The sequence below is a fragment of the Rhagoletis pomonella genome, unplaced genomic scaffold (assembly GCF_013731165.1).
Source record: "Rhagoletis pomonella isolate Grant_MI unplaced genomic scaffold, Rhpom_1.0 Rhpom_scaffold_00007, whole genome shotgun sequence".
NCBI lineage: Eukaryota > Metazoa > Arthropoda > Insecta > Diptera > Tephritidae > Rhagoletis > Rhagoletis pomonella.
In genome coordinates this window covers 6,832,594-6,842,650 of record NW_023458561.1, presented here as the reverse complement: position 1 = coordinate 6,842,650, position 10,057 = coordinate 6,832,594, and positions in this window count along the sequence as shown.

Genomic DNA, 10,057 nt, shown 5'->3' with positions numbered 1-10,057 from the left:
TTTTCATATTCACTATTCTCGTTTGTCCCAGAAAGTATTTCAATCAGGGAACATTCCAAATTTCCTTCCGGCACAAAAACGTCACTCCGGCAACCATAAACCTCGTCCATTTCATCGAAAAACTCCCATGTCGTCGCTGCTTCGCCGGATGTGTTGTTTCGCTTTTTAATGCGTTTATAAGTGACCGTAAAGTTTAGAAATTTTCTTGTTATATCATCCCGAGTGAACGGGAAGTCCTTATCCACTTCTTTGATTTCTCGCAAGACTTTTTCCCATAAAACGGACCGCTTCTTGCGTTTGGCACAGAATTCCCCTTCATTATGCAGCCTTGTATTGAGCAGAAGTTTCTTTTGCTCATGTGTCCACTTTCTTTCGCTGCAAAATAAATGTATACATAAACATTTATGTGAATATTCAATACAAAATAAACAGAAGCACCTACCTTTCGCGATTTTCCATTTTTAAAACACCAAACGCAAACAAAAACAAACGAAGCATCAACTTTGTTAGTGATGCGCTGGTTGCTCTAGCGATACGTTTCGATAACTTTTCGGATACGTTTTGGAACAGCTTACACTGTCAATATTTTGTAGTTCGGCGTTATGGAACATTACACTTTGTGCGTATGCAATGCAATTGACGTTTTGGAAGTCAGCCTTTGTTTACTTCTTTTAAAATACATAGCTGAGCGGGACTCTAATATAGCTCGCCGTTACTCGTTTTAGAATATAAAGCCTCAAGTAAGGGAAAATATTTGTATTAGTTATGTAGATGTGCCAGTCAACACAATTACCAATTATAATTAAAGTTGTATTCATCTAATACCAAGCAAAATCATCGTTTTTCATTTAAACTAACAGCTTTTATAATTTCCTGGAACGTCCTGCTTGATTTGAAGTCACGTCTGGTCTACGTGCACGACTTTATTACGTTGGTGCAAATAAATTAAAGCAGCCGCAGTTTCGTGAATGCCTGGTTCCGGCAATTACTGCCTTAGAAGTCGAGCGTCAGGAAGAAAGGACAACAGTGAAAGCGAGTTATCGTTTGAGAGCACAGAAATGGACGAGACAAACCAGCTGGGCCCAGCCGGAGGGGGTCAATTAACCGTCATTATCGCGACATTAAACGCCTTAAGAGCATCGGTGGAGGAACTAAAGAACAACTCCGTCGAAAGCCAACGAGATATAATACGGTTGCGCGAGAACATTCGACCGCAGGAAATGAGCGAGCAAAACGTGACAACACAGTCAGCACAACGCGAATCGAGCATAGTCGCCTCCCCATAGTCGCCATCCCAACTCTACGATTTGCCCACCTTTGCCGGTAATGCGGAAGAATGGCCGCTGTTTTTTGCTAACTATAACGACACCACCGAGGCATTCGAATACGGCCATCGCCAAAACTTAATGCGACTACAAAAGTGCCCTGCAGGCCCTCCAAAAGAAACAGTGGCAACAATGCTTATCCACCCACACGATGTTGTTAAGGAACATCAATAACTACATAATTTGATTTGTGAGTATTTTGCATCAGATAGCTTCGGCACCAATCCGACTTCGGCAAAGTTAGAGTCGGATGAAGATAAGCGAGCGCGTCATATACTAGAACCAACAACTACACGACAAGCAGATAAGCATTATGAAATGGGACTTATTTGGAAAAGGTTTCCGCATCAAGACAACGAATTTGCTGTCCGCTTCAAGGACACACTTTGCTCCCGCGGACCACCGAACCTACACCAACTTTAACAAAGATGATTGGGACGGCTTCGCGGAAGTTACCGAGAGCAGTTTCGTCGCCCTTCCCACACCCATAAACGTACATGCTGGCGAACGCCAGTTCAGCAGGGTAGTCACTGACGCAGCGGCTCGCTTCATCACGTCCGGATGTACCGCGGAAGTCCTCCTAAATTTACCGCCCGAAGCAAATGTACTAGCAAATGAGTGTGACCACCTACGCCACCTACGGTCGATCCCGGGGACCCTCGAAAGCATGCTGTGAAACATACAAATAGTAGATATCTAAATGCTATGCACAAATTTACTTTAAAAGAACTAGTGTGAAACTGACTTATTATTTGAGAATTTATCTAAATTATTCCAATTATAAAATTGTGATGTAGCTTTATTCGAATTGTAATACGCATTTAATTTCATCTTCCGATTAAAATGGATCGATCTCTGTAAATTTTAATTGGAGACTATTCAATATTATCAAAATCACCCTCTACCAACTTAATTTTTACATATTTCGTCTGTTTTCCCTTAATTTGATAAAATACTTTTTCCTAGTTACGACTTAGTTGCAGCTGCAGCCGAAACTAAATTTTAAGTTGGTACTTAGCCAGAAAAGTCGAAACTAAGGCGACTATGAATAGCTTTAGTTGTGACTTAGAATAGTTTCGACTTAGTTGAGTACTAAATATGACTATGAATATGCGCCATTAAGTTTAAATTATGTTTGCCCTGAACTGCCATTTCCCCGCCTAATATGCATCATTTTCCTTTAATATTGGAGATTGAGTTTTTTTGAATACTTTTGCATTCCTAGAGATATGCAAAGGGTTTAACTATGGCTCTTGTGACTTCCACTCCTATTCTGCAACTCTTTCGTATTCTAATTTTGCTAAAAATCGTAGAAATAGTATGCTGCAATCCGAATCGTATTTTCGAACTTTCGAAATTCATAACAATGGCATGCCTAAAAACAAACGAGTAAGGTTTTTTGCGTAATTTTGTACGAAAACAATTCTGTGTCAGAGGCGAGATAAAAGATGTAAATCGATGTGTGTTTGCAGGAAATATTAGTGGTGTTCATTTAAACAGATAAATTTGCATGTACGTATATTTTTATCCACTGCTTTATATAAACGAGCAAAAAAGAATCTTTGTTGCCCCTTATCGAGAAACTTGGATCCGGTTTAGTTATTTGTGCAATGATTTTCGGTTGTTGCGTCCAAACGCATAATCCGAATCCAAAAGCTTTAACATCACGTGTAATCAAAGTATTGAAATTTTATTTAAAATAAGTGTTTGAAATTTCCGAGCACTATCTTATTATTAAATTCGGTTTGCACTATGCACTCTTTTGCAAATTTCGACGTGGGTTCTCCGCAAAAATACTGTGGATGGCGTAGCCGGAGTAATGTGCACAAGAAGTGTTGTATACCTTTGACATGCGGAAGCCCCTCTTCTCGGCAACACAGAAAGGAGAATTCTACTTAGAAACGGTTATAATCCCAAAGCGCGTCCGAAGGCAGAAGCAAGTTCAACAAAGTGCATGTTTTCAACGGCTTGGAAGAAGCTGTTATTGCATTAACTGGATTGAGAACCAGTTCTTCAGGCATAGGAGTAGTTCTGGCTTGTGGTCCAACAATTCGACCAGAAGCTGACATACCGCGCCCATGTTTACTATGCCCGACAGCAGCGCATATCATTGTGAAATCATTCCTATAGCGCGCTCTTACTCCGCTGCTATAATTGCAAATGCAATAGAATCCACCGTTTCCTTCAAAATATGTAAAATCAAACAATTTTACTATAAATAAGCACTTCATGATTGTTTTTTTAAATCCTTTCCACTTTGTTTTCCTCCTAGTACGGGAAAACAGGAATTTCAAGGTAGCTGGTGTTTTGATATGACATTTCTCTCACTCCCTCGGTTAGCATGGGGGCCATCTGGCAGGCGGTAATGTTTGCGTTGACTAGTGCGGATCGTATCTTTACAGTTAAAAATGCCAATTTTTTAAATCATTTTAGTAAGGCTAATTTTCTTTTCATTGGCTTTAACTAGCTTTTGGAAACGTAAATTTATTATTGCCAGACATGTCCGTTATTGCTAACATTGTGCCAGACGTCATTTTTTATTAAAAATAAATAAATTTTTCAACTCATTTTAGTAAAGCACAAAATTTAATATGATGTTGTTTAAGTACTAATGAATCTAAAATTAATTTGCCAGACATTAATTCGGTTGCTAAAGCAAGAGCCAGACCGATTTAAATCTGAAATGAATTACGCTGGTAGTGAGGGAGATAGTCTCAAAATAGTGAATTTTCATAGGATTTTAGTATGAAAACGGGAAACTATAACTACTTATCTAACGTTATAACATAATTCTAATTACTGGAATATCAAAAATTATATACATATATTTCCAAATTCATATGTTAAGGCAAATAAAACTTAAAACATTTCAAAAAGCATTAACTTGTATAATGTCGAAATGAAATAAAATAAGAAAAGCAAGAGAAAAACAGAAATGTCAGAAAATGTGTCATAAAAAACACTGACTTACAATTGACTGATGACTCTACATCCCATTGGTAGAGGGATTCGGGGGTACGAATTTTTTGTAACATAAGGAGTTGAGGACTTGCTCTAGTTGCTAGTCTCTTAAAACGTCCTCCGATCACGTCGTAAGCAGATTTTCCATGTGAACTTGCAACAAAGTTCAATTCTGCCATTTCTTTGAAGGGATTTTAATGATTTCAGACCTTTAGTAAAGCTAATATGATTTATTCATATTGTTTTTGGTTTTTACATACCTTTCCTCTTTCAAAAATATACAATTTCATAAAATTTCAATGTCTATTTGAAGGGTGAACACACCAAAACTGCGACACTTTGGGAAGCTTATAACTTACCCAAAAAGATTTTAATATTTTGAAATTCAAATACCATAAGCTGACCATGATCTTAGATGGACGTAGAAGAAATTTCATTTGAATTTGATTCCTAGTTGAGTTAAAAATGGCAACCGAGTTAGGAACGAGACAAACCATTTTGCATGAGTTTATAAATGATCCGGCCTTAAGTACACGTAAAATTGCTAAAAATTAAAGATTGCACTATTCGACAGTTTTCAGGGTTTTAATCGGTACAAATAAGGCCAATAAGGTTAAAGTGATAAAAACAGTGCTCGGATGTCCTCAGTGCGTTTTCGCGAGATCCGAAGATTTTGTCGCGTTATGTTGCAAAATCCGTACGGAGATCGCAGTTTTTCGTACAAAAGGTAAAGCGAAAAGCTCCATTGAGATGTCCTACAGCTCAAACAGCGCCAGACCGATGCGCAAATTAGAATGTTACAGCGAAATCCCGCAGTTGGAAGTTGTATGAATTCTAAATTTAAAAAATACAACTGCATTGTTATGGACTACGAAACCTACTGCCTTAAAAATTCAAAATATATTGCAGGTCAAGATTTTTATACTGCTACAAGTCGTCAAGATGCCTCTGAAAGTTGTAAGCTGAAAATGAAGCCCGAATTTCCAAAAAAAAACATGGGTTGGCAAGCTATTTGTTCCTGTGGCCGTAAGAGCAGCCCTTTTTGCCCATCCGGGACAATGAATGATCACGTTTATCGGGATGAGTGCCTCAAAATGCGTCTTCTGTCATTTATCAATAGATAAGGTAGTAGGCCACTGTTCTAGGCGGACATGGCAAGTTGCCACTATGCCAAGGACACATTGCCGTGGTATAATGCAAATAACATCAATTTTGTAGCTCACGACTGCAATCCACCCAATAGCCCAGAGCTATGTCCTATTGGGGAATATTGGTCAATAGTCAAAGGAATCTTGAAGAAAACAGGTGAAACAGCAGTAAAAAATATTGAAGAGTGCAAAGCAAAGTCGTTGTGCGCATCGCGTCAAGTCGATGATGCAGTCGTGCAGAACATGATGGCGCGTGTGCGATGAAAATACCGATCACATGCATATGGAGCAAATAATAAATAATATTTTAAGATTTTAATAACATTTAAACTTCCAGGTTCTATAATACAAAAAAAAAAGTCATTTCAAAGCCTTCTAGTTTGCTTCTGGTAGTAATCTCTGTGTCGCAGTTTTGGTGTGTTCACCCTTTATCATATTGCTCTAGCGTTAACGACCTAGAGTCCAAACGCATAAGTAGCCCATTACGCCCATTTGGGTACTTAAAGTTGACATTACAGACAATGTTTTTATGTAAAAATAAAAATATTTAAAAATGCTATAATCAAAAAAAATAAAAAATAAAAAATTTTACTTAATTTATTTTCGTTTTTCATACGTTACACATTATTGTAAAAAATGTACAATTAAAGCCCATAAAGAGACGGAAGAAATACATTTTTTTCATTAATTTGCGTTAAAAGGTGTTCAAGATACAGCACTTTAAAGAAAGGTATGTATGACGTTTTCTTAAAATTTAAGTCCCGTGTAAATAGGCAACCCTACGTCATATCGGCTAAATGTGCTGCATGTATATTCATGTCACCTAGATCTCTTCAACTTTCATCCAAATCCTTAGAGGTCTCACAAAGAGGTGGCCGCGGTGACATGAAATGCCTCTATTTCTTTTTTTTTTTTTTTAAAGAACAGGCACAAATGAATAATTTGACAAAAAATCTGTTATTTCTTAAATTTTTTCCCTGTTAAATTTAGATTTTTTTGTATTTCTTTCATACAAAAAGAAAAAATCTTGAATGTTTTTTATGAATAAAAATAGTTTCTTAAAGATGTTTTTTGATAAAATAACCTCAAATGACAAAATGGTTAAAAGTTTAAAAAAATTGCATAATATATTTAAAAAATTAAAAAAAAAAATTTCAAGGGAATCGTAAGAAGAATAACTGAACCTAAACTCTTCCGATTTAGACTTGTGAGGTATCATTGGAAAGGTATTTTCTCACCCTTTTTATTTCTTTGCTAATAAACTCATTCAAAGGATGAAAAAGAAAGGTAGGATAAACGAACATCATTCAAAGTTGAATTAAGATGTGTTGGTATTTGAAAAAAAAAATAAAAAATTTAACACCAATGTCTCTTTTTGCACATAAATAAAAATAGTAGGAAAATACTTTTCTACCGAGATCCCACAAGAGACCTTTTTCAAAAAGTTCTTTAGAAACTATTTTTATTCATAAAAAACTTCATTTTTGGAGGTATTTTCAAATCGGTCCGACTCGCGTAAATCTTAATATTTTTCCGAAATGTTTTGGTGGATATCTTAAAATATAATAAATTTTGTAATCCCGGTGGAAAACGGCAACTTTTTTTGGCGATGCAGTCTAATATACATACGTGATTAAGTGGAACCACTTTTTTAAGCTGAATAGCGGTAATTATTTATGGAAAAAATACTCGATTTTCGGAATCAGCAAGCGATTCTGCAAAGGAACTGGATAGTGGCATCCAGTGCGCATTTTTGTGGTAAGTCAGTGTTTTTTATGACACAATTATAAAAATAAAAATGTTAAAACAATGTTATAAATATCAAAATGTAAGATAAGTAGTTATAGTTTCCAGTTTTCATACTAAAATCCTATGAAAATTCACTATTTTGCTACTATCTCCCTCACTACCATTAAATCGGTCTAGCTCTTGCTTTAGCAACCGAATTAATGTCTGGCAAATTAATTTATAGTCACTAGTTCTTAAACAACATCATATTAAATTTTGAGCTTTACTAAAATGTGTTGAAAAATTTAATTTTTTATAAAAAATCACTTCTGGCACAATGTTAGCAACACCGGACTTGTCTAAAAGCTAGTGAAAGCCAGTGAAAAGAAAATTAGCTTTACTAAAATGATTTTAAAAATTGGCATTTTTAACTGTAGAGATACGATGCGCACTAGTCAACGCAACCATTACCGCCTGGCAGATGGCCCGCACGCTAAACGAGGGGGTGACAGAGATGTCATACCAAAAACCCGCTGTCCTGAAATTCTCTCTCGAAGACGTTGCTAGCTCTTCGACTACTCTTTCATCTATCTTCGAAAAACAACTGATAGCTGGCAATGCTGCACATGTTTCCGCAAGGGTTGCAGCATGTCGATTTTTCATTTTACGTTACGTTACGAAAATTTGGGTTTTAGAATAAGGGGGTTTGACTTTCTTGACCATATTGTCTCCTCTATTGATTGGAATGATGTTTTTGGGTCAGGCGATGTTGCTTTTTGTTTTCATGAACTCAGGAATATTATTTTTAATCTAAGTAAAATGTATATACCTGTTCATGCCAAAATGTCTTGCTACCTTGGCACACGAGGAAGTTGAAACGTCTTAAGAATCTAAGAAATAAGTTCTTTAAAAAGTTTAAGCTAACTAAGGACAGCACACACTTTGATTCCTATACTAGTTACCGAGATCAGTTTAATACTCTCAATAAGTCCTGCTATAGAGGCTACATTGCCTATTTTGAAAGAAGCATTAAAAGCAATCCGAAATGTTTCTGGAACTACGTTAAGTCTATGAAGGTTTTTTATAAGAATGCTACGGCAGCTTCGTTATATGATACAGCAGACCTTTTTGCTGATTTCTTTGCCTCAAATTTTGTATCAGATGATGGGGTTGGTGAGCTAATTGCGGATAGTGACACTAACAATATGGAGTGTGCTTCCTTCGATGTAGGCTCTCTGATTCTCACAGACGAAGATATTCTTGATGGTATTACGAATCTTAAACATTCTTGTCATAGTCGAAGATGACATGTCTGCTATTTTGCTGAAGAATTGCGTTTCCTTAGTAGAACCCTTGAAATTTATCTTCAATAAATCGCTATCGTCAGGCATTTTTATTCAGGAATGGAAGCATACCTCCATCACGCCGATATTTAAAAGTGGTAATAAGAGTGATGTCAGCAACTACCGTCCGCTCTCTAAACTAACTACAGTTTCTAATCTCTTTGAAGTTATAATAAAAACTAGGCTGTTTTATACTTTACCGCGTGTAATTTGCTCCAATCAGCATGGTTTTGTTGCAAGTTGATCCACTGTTGTTGTTGTTGTTTTTGTAGCGGCTACAACAACCCCGCCCAGATCGGTTAATATCTCAGTCGTTGTCGTCAAGTTCCACTAACGGCAGCCCTAAGAAGCGTGCAGCCGCCATTGGATCGCCCCACGGGGACAAAGCCGATAGGGTTGTCGGGTTTTCCGGGCATGCGAAGAGATGTTTCGAGTCGTGAGGGATCTCTCGGCATGCCGGACACTAATTTGGCACATCGGCGTTTAGTCTGCTCAGGTATGAGTTTAACCTGCTGCAGTAGCCACAGCGAAGTTGGGCTATTGTGGTTCTGGTCTCCCTAGGCAGATGAAGCTCCGTCTCGTCAATGTCCGGTGGTTGTGTGCCTAGGAACGGCATTCACAGGTCTGGAGTCTACATAACTCGCTGCTTAATGAACCTCTGGACTTCGTCCGTCAGTTCGTAGAGATGCCTCCTGACGTGCCTAGGCGAGGGCTCCTCTGCAAGCAGCTGTCTGTTTGGGTGGCCACTTCTGTGGCTCCCAACCAGAAACTGCTTGCAGAGCATTATGTTATGCTCCTTTACTGGGCGCATTTTCGCCTCGTCATGAAGGTGGTGTTCTGGCGACATTAGGAGGCATCCAGTCGCTGTCCTAAGTGCGGTCTTTTGTGTCGTCTGTAGCTTCATCCACTGCGTCCTACTAGTCCCCGGCGACCACACCGGTGATGCGTAGTTTAAAACCGGCCGGCCTATTGCCTTGTATGTTGCCAGCAACGTTTCTTTGTCTTTGCCCCAAGTACTGCCGGATACCGACTTGAGGACCTTGTTGCGGCTCTGTACTTTATTGACAAAAGCGGTTGCGTGCGCAGAGAAGGAGAGCAGACTGTCGAATGTAACTCCGAGTATTTTGGGGTTATTCACCGTCGGAATTGGTGTACCATCGAAGTGAATTCCCAGCGGTAGCCTGACCTCCTTCGTCCAGGTGGCGAACAAGGTCGCAGAGGATTTCGTAGGGGAGAGGGCTAGGCACTTTGCAGTGAAGCAGCGAGAAAGCTCGGAGAGATACCCGTTTACTTTCGAACACAAGTCATCAATTCCATACCCAGTCGTTATGATCGAGCAATTGTCGGCGTAAAAGATAATCGAGACTCCCTCTGGTGGTCGAGGGAGCTTTGAAATATAAAAGTTGAAAAGTATCGGGGAAAGGACACCACCCTGTGGAACCCTCTGTTTTATTTTCCTGAGTTTGCTCGATTTGTCTCTAAACATTACCGACGAGTGTCGACCACTAAGATAATTTGCCGGTCACCGTTTGAGCCTCTGTGGGAGAGAGAA